Genomic DNA, 20,755 nt, shown 5'->3' with positions numbered 1-20,755 from the left:
AGTGGTACTGCCAGGCTCAGCGGGATATGGCACTTGCAAACAGCATGAGTCATTTGCCCTGGAGCTGTAGAAGCAGAGAACATCTGAAGATCTAGATCAGATTGGTGAATCAGCAGCATCTGACACAGTTTAAGAGGTTAAGCCTATTTATAGACAAATGAGGGTAATTTTCATAGCTGAAGGGATTGGATTTTTTTTAATAAATTCATAATAAACTCTAGGGAGGCGAATACTGAGATCTGTACTCAGTTAACTCCTTGGAGACAAGAGGAAGTTTGTCCAAGACAGGGATGGAGTCAAAGGAGCGAGAAACTTGAGTGCATTATCCTCACTACTTTGCTTTTTATCCACTCACAGGATTAAGTTATGCTTTCAGGACAGTACAAAGCATCCCTGTGGAGCCAGAGTTTGAGCTCCCTGCCTGGCACACAGGTGGGATTCCCTTGGCACCCGTGTGAGTGCATTCGATGGGGGAAACTGGGAGGGACAAATCAGATGTGCACCCACGCGGAAACAAGCCCCTTCTTTACAGGGGACTTTCTGTTCGTCATTTCTTGCCTTACTTCATACTTTACTCTTTGTTATCACTAATGGTGGACATAACAGTTAGTTTGCCAATGTGTATCAGCACCAGAGTTATATGGCATCATCAGTCAAGTGAGAAAGATGGGACTTACTCAGTGATTGTGGGTAAAAAGTTATTTCTTTTATGTCTCCATTACCACATCATTAAAATAAGGATGATACCAACCCCACAAGGGCATTGCGAATGAATCCACTAAAGCCTGAAAAAAGCTGTCTTTTGTGAATTGCCAAAAACTGCTGTTGTACAATTCCACTGCAGCTACTTGCTATTTAGGAAGTCACCACACCTATGGAAACACTGCTCTTAAATAAATATAATGATGATCTTAAATGAACTAGTAATCAGCTGGATAAGTACAAAAACTTATAAAATGAACATGGGTCTGATTTTGACTGAGGCTACCCACCCCACCCCCTCAAAAAAAAAGAAACCTAAATTCTCCTTTAGAGACTACCAGTGTTAAGAAAAGCCTTTTATAAAATACAGGGCTGAAGTTATCTCCCACCTCCTTTTCCTACAATGTGGTTTTGTACACTGCTTTCCGTAGAAATCAAGGATGGATTGAATATGAAGTTATTGACCCACTGGGAGAACAGGCCTCATTGAAAGGACACAAACAGTTGCAGGGTTTGCAGGTGCATCATGCCCATGGACTACTAATGCTTTTACTTAAGCAAGGGCTTTTCTGCTTGGAGGCGATCTCCCAAGTAAGCTCAAAGATACGAAAATCATCCCTTTGAGGTCATCTGAAATTTTTTTTTCAAATTCAGAGTAATGATGTATGGAGCACTCCATGCACTCATTTCATTCCCAAGTCAGCAATTTCAGATCGTGCCAAAACATGGCATTCCCATAACATGCATTTCTACACCCAAGGTCTGTAGGACCACGTCTTTGCTTGTTCTCTTGGAAAAAGCAAGTTTTTCAGTTCTTTCAGTGCTTTTGCACCAGCCTTTCTGAGACGCCTTCTTAACCTCCCCTCAGCATCTGTTTTATTTTAGAAGGATAAAAATGCATCAGAGTCTCACACATTCTTGCTACTTTCAAGGTTCTCCAATTACGTTATATGATTCCATTCCCTTTTTTGTTAGGGGGGGGGGGTTGTACTTTAAATTTCATATACCCAGTGGCAAGGACAGAGACCTGCAGGGTGTGTTGTTTTTAAAAACCATTTTATTTTGTCTGTTCTGTGATGAAAACTGCCTGCAAATGCAGGATTGCAAGGATGTTTGGGCACCCGCCATCACTCTATTAACTTTAAGCTGATCCTAGGAACTGGCAGTACTTGACTATCCGGTTCCCAAGTAGCATTTGTGAACTGCAGGAGTCCTTCAACCTTGTCTTCCAAGCATGACTCCTTAGGTCCCTGCACTCACCACCTGTCTTGGTAAGCTCAAGTCATCCTGAAATTTTAAAGTTAACATGAGGCATCTTCATTCTTTGGCCTCTGCGTGCCTGTCTCGGCACAAAAAGGGACAGAGTGGAGATGCCCAAGCTGGCAGCCCAGGAGACTCAACAGCGTATGCTTCATCTGCGCTTGTCCAAGTCAAAATTCCCTAGTTTATCCTCTGGAGTTTGGTCTGACAGTAGATGGGTCAAATGCTTCAAAGCAGCCTTGGGGCACTGGTTAAGTCTCGCAGGACTAGCATGGGGCTCCTTGGTGCTCCACTGTCTCTCACACCTTCCCAAAAGCGGCTCCGCTCAGCATGCGTCAAGTGAGGCAAGCAAACCAATTAACTGCTTTTGAAAATCTTGGCCTCGGTCTGTTATGACGAGATCGCCTCGATAATAGCACTGCTTGGAGTGACCAAAGAGCTCTCCTTGTTTTCCTCAATCCGAATTCAAGCAAACTTGTGCTGACCTCTTCATTTTTGCCATTTGATTTCAATGGGAAATGGACTGCACGGGGACCTTTGACCTCAAGCCTTGTATATTTTCTCTAATATTCTTTTATCTTCACTAAAAAACATTTACTAATATTTTAAGCTAATGTTTCTCTTCGGAGGGTCACACACAGTTCAGCATGCAACTTGCATCCAAAGATTTCTCCAGGTCTCTAATGTTAAGTTTTTCTAAACAGGTCAGGTATTTACTTGCTGTTGCTGAAGGGAGCAAGCAGAGCCCTTCTAGCTGACATCTAAAATAATGAAAGGAAAACCATATGTAAACCATACTTTCTGGAAATAAACTGACCCTTCTACATTTACAGGGTCAGGGGAGTACAAGTGACCCTGCTTGTCCCCATGTGACTGCCCAAGTTTCTACATAGCAGGAGAGAAGAGGTCACACAGATGTAGTTACAGGAGTTGAAATGGGGATGCAGGGGAGACGAGGAAACGCCGCCAGATTTAGAGCAACAGGTGGTTCTTCTGTGGCCCCCGTGAGCGACGAGCTGAGCTGGGCGCTGAGAGCCACCTCTGCTGAGGCGCCCGCATGGCACCGGGTGGAAAAGTGTCTGCAGGGACGAGGCACCGTGGAAATAAACAGAGGAACTGGCACCCGCAGCATCAGCCCTTTCCTAGGATTGGTCCTGCAAGGAGATTTTGAGAAACCCGACCCAGCGATAAGGCCTGTACCTTAGGGCTTTGGAAACACGGGGTTTAGGCACCTGCTGTCCCAGACCGCCTGTGACTATCAACAAACCCCTTGGCCACGATGTGCAGATCCTAGCGAGTGCTTAAATACCTTCAGAGACGTGGGCGTTGGTGTCTCAGTTCTCCTGTTTCCTTTCCATGCCGGGGAGAAAATAGCTCCTCCCTACCTCGCACGTTGGAGACGACAAACACATTCTGCCGTGCCAAATGCTATTTGAAATGAGGTCCTTATTTTAGGGGCCCACTCGACTCAGAAGAAATAACCAATTCCCGTGTTTCCAGCTCAGCACAGGCACCTTGTGTGACCCTGCAGGTTTCTGCCCAGCAGAGGACAGGTCACACAGAGGCAGTGACAGAAAACCAAGCAGAGCACTGCGATCTGGAGAAGATTATCAAGCCCCAGGCAGCTATGGGAGTGAAATCGTAGCAGGTCAAGAAGAAAACAATTAGCACAGGGTTTGAGACATAGTCTCCGGGGAAGATCAGAAAGACTTCTCATAGACATTTCAGTGTCTCACATAGACACTGAGCTTGGTTCTCCACCATCCTACCCCTCATGTGGGCACCGGCACATAAAGTACACGTGAAATACCACCCAGCTTTCAGCCATAGTTTACCTCCAGTTCATGCTCTTGACCCTGTCCGAGAGAAGGAAGAGCTGGATTTTTACATACTAAGCTTATGGGATTACACAGCTGCTATGTGGCTGGGGCTTTCAGAAATTAAAGCCAGATGCAGCCAGACCCTTCCTAGTCCCACTGACCTTTTCCCATTGATGACTAACATCAGATCTGCCTGTACGAGCAGAGAGCAAACAAGTCCAGAGTGGCAGTTCCTTGGCAGGGACTTAGTTTACCTTTCAGTGCCACATTTAATGACACTGGATGGCACTTATCAGAATAGATTTTCCAGCAAGTGGCATGCCAAAGCCTTGATGAAATCAGGCCTTCTGTCTGATGTCAATCACCTACCCTTTGCCAGTTCAAAAAGTGCTATCCATGCTGGAAAAGCAAGATCCAAGGAGCACTTCAGCCCAGAAGCGCACAGCTAAACGTGGTGTAGCAATACGCTGTAGTAAAAAGAGGTCATCGGTGCATGGCCTTCAACCTGTTCTTCTACACTTTGTGTTAAACAACAGACTCACCAAACTACTGGATGTGCTTCCACGTGTCTTCCTATCTGTTTTATGGGGAATCTTTCATGGACACTGGAGCTGGAATATGTGCATAGGCGCAGGTACCTACTGAGGTGCAACGAAGTGGAAGTGCATCCACCACCTTATTTTGCAGACATTCCATAGTCTTTACAACAGACGGACCCAAACAGCTGATTACAAACATGAAGATTTTAGGGTGTGGGCAAAGCTAATTCTCAGCTCATGGCCTGAGCCTATCCTTGCTAAATATGCAAAAATAGACATTGTTGTCACCCTAGATTAGGTTATAGTTTCGGTTCTTGTTGTTCTCTGGTGTCAATAGGAAGTGTGTTCTCTGGCATCTGCATTAGGCCCATTTGCACCAGTCCCCGATGGCTGCAGAGCTGCAAGTTCTGCTTGTGGGTGGCAACTTTGCCTCCTGATCTTTTGTTTTCAAAATGCAGCTGCAGAGGAGAGGAACATGGCATCATTACTGCTATGAAAGGTCTTTTCATCCTCTGTGGTTTCCGGGTTAGAGCTGTGTTGGCTGAGGATTCCTCCCCCAGGGTGGAGGAGTAATGGAAAAGCAGCCTAAAACAGGATCAGGAGGAAGATGTGAAAACGAGCACAAACGTACAGCGTATGAGTCAGTGCCACAAGGAATCTCTATCCCATAAGTCAAGATCACACCTCGTCTTGGTACGGCAGAGCTGTTCCCACACAAGGAGAAGGCATCATGTGGTGTTCAGCATCTTAAAAAGGACTTATGTCCTGACTGAAAGTTTAGTAGTGGGAAAATGTTTTCAGGTCAGTAACACTGCATCTTCAGAGAAGGGTAGGAAAAGCAAGCATGACATGCTGCATTCATTATCTGCTGTAAAATAATATGGACCGGGCACTGAGGCCAAATCCTCTGCATGTGCAAATCAACAAAGCCTCACTGATGCTAAACTGATGCTGAAACTGATTAACTCCAGCTGATGAGCTGGCCTTTGTAAACAAAACCAGTTCTTGTACCATGAGGGGTCTCTCATGGGGTATTATGTTTCTAAATTTTTCTTAACAGCCTCACCTCAGACAGTTCAGGGAATGAAACTGTAGCTTTAGCACAAGGAGTAGGCATTTCAAGCGTGGGCTGAGAAATACCCAAAATACCCAAAACAACAGCTCCCCTGTCAAGTGTCTCCAGACTCCCAGACCCTAATGAGGCAGTCCATGGCAGCCTGGGGCTGCTGGTGGCTGGAGCTCAGACATGAACCTGTGGGTTCTCCAAGCCCATCAGAGTGGGAAGAATTTGTCCCCCAAGGAAAGAGCGAAGACCCAACAGAGAAAGACCTTCTCCTCTTAGGTAAGCATGAATAGGGCAAGGCAGAGTCAAGCCCAAATAGTAGGGCCGGGTTTGAGCCCAGGCAGGATTAGGAGGTTGGCACTCAAGCCAAGGCAGCCACGAGGCAGACTGGAGAAGCTGCAGTCTGAACCAAATGCCGAAGGGACTGGCATGGTTGAGGTCAAGGAGCAATATAAAAAGACTTATTTTTATTGCTGTTTATGTCTTGAGGACCAGAGCGTTACCTGAAGCAGAAGTGGGATGTAACAGGGCAGGATGGAGCACAGCAACAGGGGGTGGGACTGCTGGTGGGACTGCTACATAGACCTGACCACGGGGCAAGCATCAGCCCCACTTCATCTCCTCCTAGTGAAGCTTATCGAGCCCTGCCTCTCCCAAGGAGCCAGCTGCAGTGAGGGAGCAGAGCTGATAGCCCAGGCAGACCCTCATGGACCATCCAGCTAGACATCTGAGCACACATCATGCTTGACACCAGCCCACCGCTTCTCCGGATGGGCCCCACCGATAGACGAGGAGCAGCAGCACGCCACACCGCCTGCTCATCTGTCATGCGGCAGACAGAGCAATGCACCGACGGCCGTGCAGCCAACACAGCGCTGAGCCTGCCCGCAGGCTACCTCACAGCCCAGGGAGGCACCTCACATTCTTCTGCCATGAGTGTGGCTCGTTCGGCTGCACCCAGCTGCCTGCCACGTCGACGCCGGGTGTTGCAGTGCCAACCTTCCTGCCAGCAGCTCTCCTGGGGGATGCAGGAGCAGTTTTTCAGGAGAGAAGGTGCTCACAGAGGTGGTCTCGCCCCCCACCGGAGTGGGCAGATGGCTTTGGGGGCAACCACCTCCAAGGAAGTGTGAGATGAGGATGTCTCAGGTCTCCCTGCATGCTCAAGCATCCTACCAGCCTGGGAGACACCCCAAAGAACCCAGGACAGGGGATGCCCAGGACTTGGCCCAGGAGGGCAGCCTGGGCCATACCTGTGCCCTTGGTACCCATTTCCCAACTGGTTCCTCAGAGGTGTCCATGCAGATGTGCACCTACACAGGCAGAGGGGACACCTCTGTCACCCCTTGGATCAGTAGGACATGGCCAAAGGCAGGCCCTGAGCCATGGTGGATGAACGTCTCCTATTTTGGGGGGGCTGTGACATGGTACACTATATTATAAAAGCCTCTGTGTAATTTCTTAGAGTAGCTGGTCTCAGCTGCATTCAGTTTATAAGTGCAATGACTTTTTTCCTAACTGCTGGACTGATGAATGCTGGTGGCATCCGAGGTTCAGGATGTTCCCAAATAAAAATCATGTTTCCAAGGACACATGTGTATCTTCCTCTCTTCCATGAATTTGCATGGCTGGAACCCAGTGAACTGCTGACAAGGCACGAGGAGGAGCAGGATGCAGGTCATTCTCTGGTATCCATCCTGGCTTATTTGAAAGCAGACCTTGTTTCAAATACAAAGCGCTGAGTAGAAGATGCCATTTGTCACTCTTGGGAGCAGATTTGCACTGTAGAGGCCCCACTCTCTTTGACAATAAATCGCCTCATAATGTGCAGGTGATTTATGTCATTCTTCAACTATAAATTATATTTACATCCACTCTATGGTCTCTTTACATTGTTAAAGTGTAGTAATGTGACTGTGGGGTAAGTGATAGTGATAACTTGTCTGCAAGGAGGAATTAATCAGAATAACTGTGTGCATGAAGAACAGTCTTCTTCATGTTGGAAAAATATTCTGTCTGATTTCCTCATGTGAAAAAAACATTCACACCGCAGATTCGATCTGCAGGCGTCTTTTCCCTTGACCCAAACACTGAAGATATGTGCTGTATCTTCCTCTGAAATGGGGTCAAGCATTATGAATCTTTTCTGTAACTAACCTTATTTTTATTCACAGTATTCATCCAAAGATCCCAAGCAGAGAATAGAAAGCTTCCATCAGAAGTGATCTAAATTGTGAATGAGGATAAATTTGTCCTGTTTGCTTTTTTGGTTTGTTTTTCCAGCATCCAGAGAATATATCTCTTCCTATTATAAGCTATTTTTCAAGGGTGATTTTACTTACAGTCAAAAATGAGCATTGTGAAATCAACTGTTAAATTTAGATCTTCAGGCTGTTTTCATCAGAACAAAAACACAGGGATTTGTAGCTGTCAGCTTCCCTAAAACTGATTCATACAGAAAGACCAAATCCTGAGCTCAATTACCTTAAGGTGGTTTCCAGTGATACCAGAGCCACAGGCATGAAACCAAGGTCCCTTTGGACCTTAGGATGAGGATCTTTTGAGCGTTTCAGGCAATGACCAGGTCGGGAGACGTAATTGGGAGAGCGCCATTTTAGCGGTTTCTCACTGCTAGCTTCCTGCTGAAACTTTTGAAAGAGGAAAACAATATTTCTGGTTTCTCATTTTTCTTTCTATTTTAGAATATTAGTTTGGCTACAGTCGGAGCTTTCTAGCTTTGAGAGCCAAATTCTACCATTAGATCTGCAGGGCATTTTATCTGGGAGGGGAAGAAGAAAGTTGGCTGGAACAGGTGATGGAAGACCAGCAGGATTCTTCCGCACTCCAAATACTGGTCTGGGTGGAACCACGCCGATTGTGTGCTTGGGATAATGTTGCATTTTGTTAGAGAGGGGACAGTTCTAGTACTACCTGCACCACTAAAACACATGCCGTGATTGCCTGTACTAGGGCTAAATCCTCCCATGTACTTGTCTGATGACTTTTAAGGCCAGATTGCTTAATATGCTAAATTACAGCCAATTACCTTATTATTATGGATAGAGTATTTTCATCCAACATGCCAGAGAGATGAACATCGTACATAACACGATGCCTCTGAAGTTCCCAACAGTGTTTTCTGAGAAGAGACATCCATCTGGTTCACTGGTAAAAGTGATGTCTTTTACTGCTTCCCAGCAGAGGGAATCAACCAGTTACTGGATGAGCTCCTGCCTTCAGAGCTGTACTTTAGTCTTGGAATTTAGTCCAAGAACTAAATTCTGGACCAAAACTCTGTTATCTGCCACCTTGAGTTTCTATCCTCCTCTGTTAGTCCAGCAAACCAGATCAATGGTCTGACAGATACTGTGTCAGTTTAATTGCAGGAATCGTGTTGCACCACTTAAAGCTTTTATGGCAGGCTCATTTTTATGTTGTTTTGACTGTCCATTACATCAGGTTAGTTTGTCCCAGCCCTGACCCTGTACATCATCTCTGTGTTGCTTTTTCTAGGGGAAAAAAGCAACAGCTTGCTACCAGACTGCTGCTGATAGCCTGTACAGGATAAAGTAAATTAAAACCATGCATGTGGCTGGTGAGAAAATTAGGTTTACATGTGAAGAGGCATAACTCCATTGCTGACTTTTTTTGTATCCCTGTTAAACATTATGGAACCTGTAGTTAATGCACTTTATGCTGCCAATTGTATGGGCCATTTCACTGGTAAAGAGCAAAATCCCCAGGAAGCACTGAAGTCTGTCCTCCTGGAGAAGGAAAATGGTATGTTATGAGAGTCATTGATGCTGGTGCACCACAGAAGACCTTCTATGGCTGAAACGGACAGCCCATAGAAAAGGATAGAAAAGCAGAGAAACAAAAATCCTGCCTCCTGGGGCACACTGAGGTAATATTACCACGGCAGTGAACTCTTAATGTTTCTAAACCCAGAGTTTCCCTGGAAAGCAGACACTTCGTGAAAAACATCATACAGTTGAATTTAACCTTTTCCTGCTAGAAACATTGCAGACAGCTATTTTACCTGCTGATAGAGGATGCCTCTTTTCCTTTTTTTCTTTCTTTTGTTAATGATAGAAATATTTAGGCACATTGTATGGACAGTCAGGACATGACCAGGCTACAGCTGGGGAAAGAGATGGAGTCAGAAATTGGAAGGCGATGTCCTCTTCTGCCCTTTGTGCTATCCCTGCCCAGGGAACAGGTGGATATTTTTGCAATATTATTTTAAATAGCAGGGAGGGGCTATCAGATTTCGTTTCATCTGCGGTTCTGGTCTGTGGTGCCAATCAAGCTATAATTGTAAATTTTAAAATGGAGTCCTATGTGGTGAGGAGCAAAGGAAGAGACAATGCCCTCCTTCGCAGCTGGGGCATACCTGTGGCGATCTGTGTTTTCACCACCAAGTCCACCTTACTGCAATTACTGTCTGCCTCAGACTTACTTATTTGAAGCCTATTATGTCAGCTTAGTCAGATCAGTGCTGTAATGCTCTGCTCTGTGTACTTCAGCCCCCAGCGGGAGAGAAAATGGGTTCCTCTTTCTAGAGGGAACTGTGGTTTTTCTGACAGTGTGCAATGGCGCATGAATTCATGGCATATCTGACATCATCTAAATCCTCAAGTCTTTACCCAAGATCCCCCTCGGGAAGACCCATCCAGATCCCATGCACCCCAGTGAAGCAGGATCAACAGGGAGCACGTCTGACCCCCTGCACTCCCCTCCTCTATGGGAATAGCATCCATCTGTGCTTTGCATTTTGTCCCTTCTGTACAGCCTACGAATCTTTCAGCCACTTTGTTTTTACACCAACTTCTGCTGCTGAAACAGCTGGTGATCGTACAGTCTGACCATGCAGGGAAGATGGCCCAGAGATGCACTGAGCATCTGTTTATGTCCAGATAAGGTTGGGTATTGGGATAGGGAATGGCTTTGAAGATCCATCAAGATATGGGAGTTGAGTGGTATCCCCAGTTGACTTTTCTTGAGAAATACATTTGAATGTAATCTTGCACAAATCCCAGCACCAGGGAAGGGTGAAAAAGGGATTAACTGTTCTCATGGTATCAGCCATTCTTGTAAGCTCTCAGCTACAGTGAAACCACACCAGAAGATAAGGTGGCTTCTGACTGCGGTGACACGAACGCTTTGGGGCTGATCTTGGGTCTGAAGATTTTAAGTTGAATTTACCTTCTCTTTCTTCCTTCAACTTAAACGCTTTACTCAAAAGACAGCAGGAAGGCTTGTTCCAAAAACATTGTAAAACTAGTGTTATGGGAAAAGTAATAAATTCACATTCTGGCTTGCAGGGTTGTATATTGTCTACACTGCTACAGTGATCTAATTTAGCTGGAGGAGTTAGACTCCAGTATGATGACAAAGGATGTTTCTGCACAGGCTAGACAATAAAAGCTTTGTACCAGGTAAGCTGCAGTGCCTGGGAACAGGAGGAAAAGACTGGGTTCAGGCAGTTTAAGGTAGGTAGCTGTCTTATGATGCGTCTCTGCATTACAAATAGCTCAGAGATCTAAAAATTCAGCTGTTTAATCAGCTGTCACCTGTTCAAGGTTTCCTAATTCTCCTACGCTGCACACACTGCCTTACATGATATGTATTTTCCACAGACACATGATGAGACCTCCGTTAGGCCCCATGTGTCATTACCCTCCCACACCAGAGCTAACGTCCTTCCCATAATGGATATAGATATATAAATATACAGAACACATCCCCTTCCAAAAAAGCTTTCCAAGCTTTTTCTCCATTAAGTTAACCTCAATTGTATTATCTGGAATTAATTTTGCTGCAGTACTTGTTGGATGTTCAACAGAAAGATGAATGCTATGAGCTCTTATACAAGTTTTATGCTCAATGGAATAGCTGATCACTAAACTTGGATCTAGAAGTGTTTTCCTTCCTTGTGCTCCAGCTGGTGTACTTACAGTGGTCACCCTTTAAAAGTCAGCATACTCCGCACAGTGCTCAACACCCTCCAATAACTAGCATGCTATCTGCTGGGACGTGTTTTTTCTTGGCCACCAGCTCTGCCTCCAGACAACCAGGCTGGAGGAAGAGGACTACTGGTCCACTGCAGCTGTCAGCAAAAACCCTCACTTGAACCACCACAAAGTTTCAAGCCAGAGTATTCCTTAGGGACACAGACTGCAAATTTAAGAACAAAACCTGCTCCACTAATATCAGTGGGAAAGTTGCCAACAGCAGCTGCAGATGCCAAATTAGCTGTTCTGGCAGCAGCAGAGGAGACTACTTTGCACTCTCAGATTGATACAGCTACTGTGTCCCACCTAGCCTGGGCAAACCCCTGGCAAGTTAGAGCAGGAGAACCTTAAAATTAAATGCAAACTTAGGAGGACTCACCTTTTTTTTGATGCAATATGGGTGGGAAATCACATTAGAGAATATAGCTCTGAAAAAAAGCAACTCCTGCACCCGAGGACCTGCAACCTAAAGAACAGGCTGGGACAGACTCAACTGACAGGCTCGTCCTTGCAATTAATTACCGAAATTTAACAATTTCCTGCCTGTGAGCTGAGCCACAGTAACTGTCCCAGAGCACACTCCTGACTCCAGTGAAACGCAAGGTAATCTGACCTCATTTAAGGAGCGGGGAGGCAGATTGCATCACCCCGCAGCAGCGGGTGCACACGAAGAACACAGAGACACGGCGTTCCTGCAGCTCTCCTCAGGCACGGGGACTTGTTAAACCCAGGCGATTGTGCATCTCGGCTGCCAAAAAAACGGAAGAAAGGTCCTGTCCTGGGCCAGGTGATGTATTTTGGTTCAGAGGGACAAAATTTTCTCCTGAACTGGCCTATAATTGTAATGTGGCAGCTCACATATCTTACCATGAGCCAAGGAAGGATGACAGGTAACTTTTTTCTCCCTTTAGGACCGATTTGAGGCAGCTGGGTAGAGTACCTAACTGCTTCTGCAGAGCTCAGAGGCTCTTAATGCGCATCAGCTCTTGCCAATAAAAAAAACAAAATCGATGTTCCAGCCATGCAGGTGGCCTGCTTGGGCTTCTTCTGAATTACGAGCCCGCTGAGCTTGCTGAGTTATTCAGAGTCCTGCAGCCCTGTATCCCAATTTTACTATGGCAGGGATTAATTATTTTTTCCATCAATCCCAAATACCTGAACCCCTGCCAACGTATAAAGGTGCCTTTTTGTCACTTTGAAGGGTTGTCATGGCTTGTACCTCAACCTTTAGGAAAGGAACCTGTCATATTCTCCAGAAAAATGCTTCTGCCCATCAGCCAAGTGTTGAGACGAGCAACTCAGCACAAGGCTGTATTAGCCTTGATTAAGAGACAGGACTTGTCTTTTAAATGGGAAGACCCTCAAAGCAGCAAGTTGCTTTATTTCCTGCTGGTTTAATCATATTTTAAAATTTAAGAATCAAGCCACTAGATACATAAAGATAGATCTGGTATTACTTAGATCTTCCTTGTATTTTACAAGAAGACTGCCTCTTTCCCAGCTAAAACTTGGAAGGGAGATAACTGCAGCCCAAGAAATATGGACTTAAACTCTGAATTAATTCCTTCTGTTGCAGATACCAGTGTTGTGCCCTTTCCTTGCAGCTACCAGCTCTGGACTGATGAAAAACACCTTGGAGAGTATTGCTCTCAGGCCATCTCTGGGCTGCCTCCCCTTTTCCAGCATCTTCTAGGAGGTGGGCTCTCATTGCCTGCAGAAAGACTAAAAGATCCTAAAGAGTAGTAGCCACCCATCATCATTTCAGCACAGTGTGTGCTGAAAAATCCCTCCTTGTAATAACAGGGATGCTGCTGTGACTCCTTGGCACTTTCTCTGCAAATCCACTTGCTTCCTGGAAAAATCAGGCACACTGTACTCCATGCCTGGCCAAGAAAGTCCAGATGCTTTATTGCTTCATTCCCATGCTGCGTTTAGTTTGTTAATGCTTTCATGTGAAAACAGTGTGACACATGGGAACCCTAAGTTGATACTCTATTTATTTCTTCTGTAAAGTCACTTCTTAGTGCGAGAGTAAAAGGTTACAACCAGTGAATGGCTGTTGACTCCAGGGGGTTACTCTTATAAAGCAAACCAACACTGATTTTTATTTCTGTTTATCTGAAGCTTGCAGAACACTACACGCCATGTAAACATCACAAGGCAGCAAGGGGGAAGTTGAAAGCAAGGACTGACCACTGTGATTATGTCTGCACACAGCCCAGGGAAGCACAAAAAAGCGGATTAAAAACTGTGGTTGCTGAGCCACAAAGTCTTTGCCTCTACTGGAGCAGTACCAAGCCTGAGAGAGCTGAAGCCAAAGCCCCTAAGATATGTCTTCATATTACCTACTGGAAGCAAAAAGCTCAGATGTGCAGTGGTCTTCAGCAGAAGGTCTGATCAGAAAATGCTCCTCTTTCATGCAACTGTTCATAAAAAAAGGAAAGGGTTATAAAAATATCTTACTTGTATGTATTTAGATCAAGAGTGCTGGCATTAAGGTTGCCTGTGGGCAGTGATAGGCAGGGCAAGGGAAAGGAGCCAACCTAGTCTGATGCCTCCTACCTGCTCCTCTAAAAGGTCCTGGGCATGAGAGGTGGCCCACTGAGCTCACCACAGCAGCTGTGCCCTTCTCAGCACTTCCTAGGAGTCACCTATTCCAGGACACCTAAATACCTGCAGTCCTGCATCTCAAAATTATGAGTAGCTTCTCCATAACAAAAAGGCCTCGTACGTTGGCATCTTTCCCTGAGATTACCAGTGCCAAGTACTCAAAGACCACAACTTAGCCTTAACAAACATAATATTCCTTTTTGATTGTCTTCTTAACCAAAGCATGGGGTATTTTGCAATTTTTGAGCCATGGGAGCATGCTTGGAAGTCACTTTGCAGCTTCTCTCTGCAACTGTCAGGGCTGCAAATGTGCATTCTGGGTTTAAACCGAAAGCTGAGCTTCTCACCCCAAAACTATGCTCCAGATATTGGTGCTGTCAAAAGAAAGCCAGCTATCACAAGACTTACGATAAAAATCAGAAAGCTGGCGACTGCCCTTCCAGCAAAGCATTCTTTGTGGCTATGAGTAGCCAGCTGAATCTCAGCTATGTGGTTTTAGAGACAGAAATTAGTACCTCAAGCTGCACGACAACAAGCCTTCATTATATTAACTCAGGAAGGCAGCTCCACCGGTGTCCCTGCTCACCAGCACCCACACTGGCCAGACGAGCAGCCCAATAGAGGGCAGTGGTACCTGCACAGCATCCATCAGATGCTCGAAAAACAGAAAACAAAGCTGAAAGAGTGATAGTGCTTGTAAGTCATAGATGCAAGGAATAAAGAATAGATGGCATTGGGTAGAAAATGACAAAAAGACCAGTAATTACAATACTTCTCTCCTGGTCTGAGTTCAAGCACTTGGGCCAAGTGGCCCTGTTCAATTAAAGATGTATTTGGGAGAGGTCCCACACGAAGCCGCAGCGCTATTCCTGGCCACACTCCGGGTGAGCTACGCCAGCAAGGAATGCGTGCTTCAGGAATGCAGCTGGACAGGCTGTGTTTAGGAAAAGTTGTGTATCCTTACCAACAGGGAGGAGGATCGGAACTCTCTAATAACCATGCTCCTCCCTCCGCGGGGGGTTTTACACGGCAAATCGCCCTGCTGCCCTTTGCAGCAAGCTCCCATGGCTGCGCTGGGCACTGGCCACCCACGAGACCCAGCCACCCTGGAGCAGCTTTGCAGAGCCTGCCCTGCCAGGCAGGGATGCTCACTGCATCCCACTGGTGCTGCCAGGGTCATGTTGAGGTAAGCAAAATGTAGAGTGACCCAGGCTGGAGCTTGCCACAGACACGGAGGCGAGCATTCTGAGAAACTCCTGTGGGCAATTAATTGAGACTGAGCGGTCAAAGCTCTGGCTTTCGTGGAAAGCAGCTGCTGGTACAGGAGAGGGCTTTCTTGCATATGGAAGAATAAGCTGTTCTGTAAAACGTGTAGCTCTGGGTTAGAAACACGTAAGGGACAAGAGGGTCAGCTAAGGGGCACTTCAAATCCAGCCAGGAACAACTTCCCAGGCTGCTTCCCCTGTGGTGGTTTCTATAGCATGACCATGAAATCTGCATTTGCTTAATGGCCAGTGAGAAAAACAACTCCTTTCAGAGCCCATGAGAGGGTAGATGTGCTGTGTGGTCCAACAGCAAGAGGTTACGTTCAGGTTTTCTCCTCCATTGCGTTGAATGGAGGCCAGGAGTGGACAGCATGTATGACGGGCAGGGCTGTAACCCCCTGGCACCTTCCCAGACCTTACCTGGGGTCACCTCTTACATTTGGAAACTGCCCTGCCCGGGACGGCTCTTCACGCAATGGAAACAGCTGCTTTCTGCAGGCTGCTGGGTGGACAGAAGGGCGGAAATTTCACACTCCGTTCCCTCCATCTGTGTTCCTACCTTCCCTTCCAGGGACATCCGTCCTCTGCAGCAGGGTCTGCCCTTGGACTGCAGCATCCTTCCACCTCTGAAGGCTCCAAATCCCTTTAGGAGACAGGAAAATAAAGATGCAAGGAGGTTGCAAAAGAGAGGACCTGGCGTTAACCACCTCCCTGCAACAGGCATCCAGGGAACAAGAGCAGTGGGCAAAAAAAGGGAGAATTTGGGTCACCAAACCGGGTTCCCTGAGACTGCAGGCAACCAGGCAGCACTGCTTGTTGTACAGGGGGCCACAAAAGCCACAGAAAACACTGCAGCACCAATAACAAACTTCAGACCCATTATAAGAGCCACAGCCATGATATGCCACAAGGAGAACGGAAGAGATGAAAGGCATGGCCACTATGTGATGTCCCTGGGGTAATTACAGGAGCTCACTGATTATTCTAGGAGGTCAGCCGTGACCTGCACTACAAAGCCAGGCCAAGCCAGCCCCACTGCTGACTTGATCTTCGCAGATGCAATACCCTCAGAATTTAGTGCCTTTCAGTGCCTTTTGCTTTCCCCAGCACTGGCGGTGCAGCGCACACACCGCCGTGGACCTCAGGGAGGCCCTGAAGCTAATCCAGCTCTTGGCTTCGTGCATTGCTGTCCTGCAGAGAAACCTGCAGCCGGTTCAGGTGCTCCTGGCCCCTTGCCCACCGTAGCTCTGAACTCCTGCTCTTCTCTGTTGTGGAACTGAATGTCAAGTACTAACAACTCCTGGCTGCAAAATCCTGCGCTTAACCCAGTGGACGGGAGGCGGAAACACCCTTTGACATGGAAAATACATATTTTCTATGAAATCAAAATCTCCAAGCCTGCTGTCAGCTACAGCATGCACAATTTACTATATGCAGGAAGTAATTCCCGGATATACTTCCAATTTGACAAGACACAAGTGCCTCGGGCTGCTCCTCTTTTCAGTCAGCTTGCTGACATTAATTCGCTGCCAGCCCCTTTCCTCCTTTAGAGCTACCTATGGCGCTTGGAGGAAGGAGGAAGGGCTGGCCCATCGCGTGCGACGTACGTGGAAGTTGGCTCGCAGACAACACCCCGCTGTTTGTCTTTTGTGCACGGGGAACTGCCAGTACTATTGTGGCTTTCTCCTCTCTATTATCTGTCCTAACCGCATCGCTCCACGTTTAGGGGTACGTTTCTGTTAACTGAGGTAAAATCAGGGCATCATTTTACTTTTCCTAAGTATTTTCTATTTTCACACCAAACCCACTTGCAGGTATTTGCCCAGGAAACTATGTTGTTCCTCTCCTTCTGGTTCCCTGTGGGCTTCTCCCCGGGGAGATCAAGTAACTCGCCCAAGGTCAAGCAGCAGCTGGCGAGACCAAATCTGCCCTTGGGGCCAGTCTCCTGGCTTGAGTCCCCACTAGTGATTTACACAAACGGCCCTCTCACCCCAACATCAGCAGCCAAGACCCCATCCAGAGGGTTAAAATCTTAGGCTTGGACTTTCACAGGCAAAAAAGAAAAAGTTTGGCACCCTGATCCTGCCAGGAGCTGTTTCCCTCGGCCTTTCAGCATCCTTAACTGGGTGATCTCGTACTGCCAGACCCCGGGAGCGAGTCGTCAGAGGATGCACCCTGCGACTCCCCAGCCACATCCAGCGCTGGAACCTGCTTCCAAAGGTGATTCATGGCCCAGCACCTCCCCAGGGGCAGCGTGACTTGCCGCCAGAGGAGAGGCTGGCTCCCGCACCTCTTCGGATGCCAGCTACCTCCTTGATGAGTACATAAGGTCTAATGGTCATGGGACAGGCAGGCAGGAACTGCCGTGATTCCATTGCAGCCATGACCTGATTCACCCTTCATCACATCATTCACTCTGCCTCTCTGTGGAGCAAGGGTCATGAGACTCGCCTGCCTGGTATGAAGATTAATTCCCAACAGCTAATGCTTTGAAGATGAGAAGAACAGCGTACATCGTCGGATGCCGCTGTTATTGCTGTTAGACCTGTGCTCTGCCCACCTGTGACCAGGCTCTGGTAATGCACAGGCAGGAGTCCGGGGTGAGAGGCATTTATGTCATCGGCATTTGTGCAACATCCCTCTCCTGGGAGGATCCCAAAGAGATTCACTCTCAGGTGCCTTGAGGAACCCACATCCACCAGGTAGTGACTGGGAGGCAGGGGCAGGAGGGTCCCCTCCCGTACCCAGGGCCAACAGGAGGCCCAATCCAGGGTAGAGGTACTGAATTTTTGGAAAGATAAGGCTCCACAGGACACCCGTGAGCATCCAGACAGAAGAAATAGAGAGTCCCAGGGGAAAACTAGCTCCCCTAAAGCATCACTGTAACGCACATGCCATCGAGCCAAGCTTATTTCTGGCATTTGCTCTGGCTCAGTGAGTTGCAGCAGTGAACAGAGGTGTAGGAAAATAAAGCTTGGGCCACACCATGACTCACCGTTCCTGAAGTTAGATGTCCTTCATCATCACTGCGTGGCTTTGCCAGATGGCAAACCCTCCCACAGTGGCGTGAGCCATGGCACACCGACTCAGCCACCAGCATGCCCAGCCAGGTATGACGGGGGCACAGAGGCTTACCAGACCTGTCTGCCTAAGGAAATATCCATCAGCTGGATCATTTTTGGGGTAAGAAGGATATGTTTGCTTCCGATGTTTGAGAGCACAGGCTGCTGCAGCCAAACATGGGCTCCTCGCCTCTCCGTATCAGATGGTGGGAGCACGTCTGGGATGGTCCGAGTCTGTGGCATGGGCAGGATCCTGTAAGATGTGCCAAATGAGAGTTTGTTGCCCAGAGTTTGCTCTGAAAGAGGGTTGCTGGCTTTATCCCCATGCGGGAAACGCATCCTTTAATGCAGACATTGATGATGCAATGACCACATTGATAATTCTCCCAAAGTCCACTTACCTGTGGGAACCCAAGTGAGTCATGACCAACAGTCAAGCACCCATTGACTTTCTGCAGACCAACGCTGCCAGGTTTTGTAACGCACTGCCCGGTGCAGCGTCTTTACCCACAGCGTCAGTGCCCATTTTCACTGCTAGAGCTGATTTCCAGTGTTAGCTTTGCCCTATGGTATCTATAAGTGCTGACCGCGAGTCTACACAGGTTGAAGTCGAGACACCACTGGAATAAAGTCCTCACCACCCCCTGTGCAAAGCAGCTGCACCATTGCCCCAGGACTGTGCACACTTCTAGCTGCACCCTGTGGCTGCTTGGCAACATCACCCTGTACCCAGCTTGTCCCAAAAATTCAGGTTTTCCCTTCAAAACTGCGCTGCGGCAAATTCCCCCTGGCTCGAACCAGCTGCGGGCAATGGCAGAGCCACCCTGCCCGGTTCCTGCGTGCCCTGAGATAAAACTCATTCCTCGGCGTGAGGAGCCCAGCCTTGGAGGGGTTCAAGTTTGGGGAGGTGGGATTGCATGCAGGAGCTCCATGAGGAGGCCTAAGAGGCTGCTTTGATGTCTGTGCAACGTGCGCATGTGCGTCAGGCCGGCTGTGTGCAATCAGTTTCTACAGAGCCGGTGATGCCGGCCGTGATGGACGTGCTGCAGCGAGACCCCTGCAAGAGCCACTGCGCTGGTGTAGGGAGGGCAACCTTCTCCTTTCACAGCTAAACATGCTGCTTTTAATCCCTCTGCTGCCGATTCCCAGATCCGTAAACACAGAGCCACAATCAGTTACAGATGTACCAGCTTTGGACAAAACTGATGTCACTGGGCGCGTTTGCAAATCTCTGCACCTTCCCAGGCATGTGCATGGGTTTGCCCCTGCTTCGTTAACCTCTGCATGCCAACAGCCTGCAGAGGACCAAAGGCAGAGTTTGAGCACCTGTGGTACCTGCTAAGTAAAGGCTTAAATAAATAAAGAAGCCTGCTGCCCTGCAACACCCTGGTGTGGAAACACGCTTGTCAGAGAAGCCCTCAAAAAAGCCGCCCTCTGCAACCCACTCCATGCAGACCATTGCTATTGTGCCTGGCTGGTGGGAGCGAAGCAGCTCAGCCGCGAGCGGATCAATTTTGTTTGCCAAGGAAAGCGTCCATGTGCCGGAGCAGCAGCTCCAATTTCTGTCTGTGCCACCGTTTCTAAAATGTCAGTGCCTGCAGCGGGTCCAGCCCGGCTAACCCTGCCTCTTCACCTATGTGTCCACGCAGCGAGCTTCACTCTCGTTTTTTTGTTGTTTTTTCAATGATAAAATTTTTTAGCTTGGGTTCAGGCTGTCCTACAGTGCCGATGGCGGCAGCTCTCCTGCCACACCGTGTTAAAATCTCCAAAGGTTTTAACACGGCCTCTGCCCAGCTGAATCCACGGCTCGCTCTGGCTCACGGTCTGACTCGGTGCTTTCAGTCAGCAGCCGACCGCCTGCTGCCGACCGCCGGCAGCTCCCCGGCCGCTCACGAGGGTTTGACGGTGCTTGCGGGTTATCGCCCCAGATCGCGACGGCTTTTAAAAGGGACGGGACAAATCAGTCCCTGCGTCTGCCTTCCCTAGCACTCGTATCTCATTCCATCCCCTTCGGCAGACCGAACCCGACCTGCGCTTCAGAGCTGCCGAGTGGTCTTCATTAAAAGGATGAAGGTATTTTCAGTGACATGGATCTGCCTGGCTTAACCCACTCTGCAGGGCAGGATGTGGGTGACAGGCAGTCGCAGCCTTTCGGGGACTCACCGAGCTCAATGGTGCTGTTAGGAGGTTGCCTCTTCCCAAGCAGCCCCATTGCTGCCGACCCGGTCCCCTCTGGGGTCTCCTGGCACGTGGAGGGCAATGTCACCTGCAGCGGCGCTGTTGGAAGGTGCTCGCTTGTCGAGGGCGCGGGGTAATTAAACTGCAGAAGAAACCCGCCAAAGATGACTTTGGAGCTCAAAGCACTCTTTGCAGCTTAAACAATATCCCCTGCCGCTCAAAAAATAGCTGGCACTGCCTGTAAG

This window comes from Haliaeetus albicilla, chromosome 3 (assembly GCF_947461875.1).
Source record: "Haliaeetus albicilla chromosome 3, bHalAlb1.1, whole genome shotgun sequence".
Lineage (NCBI taxonomy): Eukaryota > Metazoa > Chordata > Aves > Accipitriformes > Accipitridae > Haliaeetus > Haliaeetus albicilla.
This window is presented reverse-complemented; position numbering follows the sequence as displayed.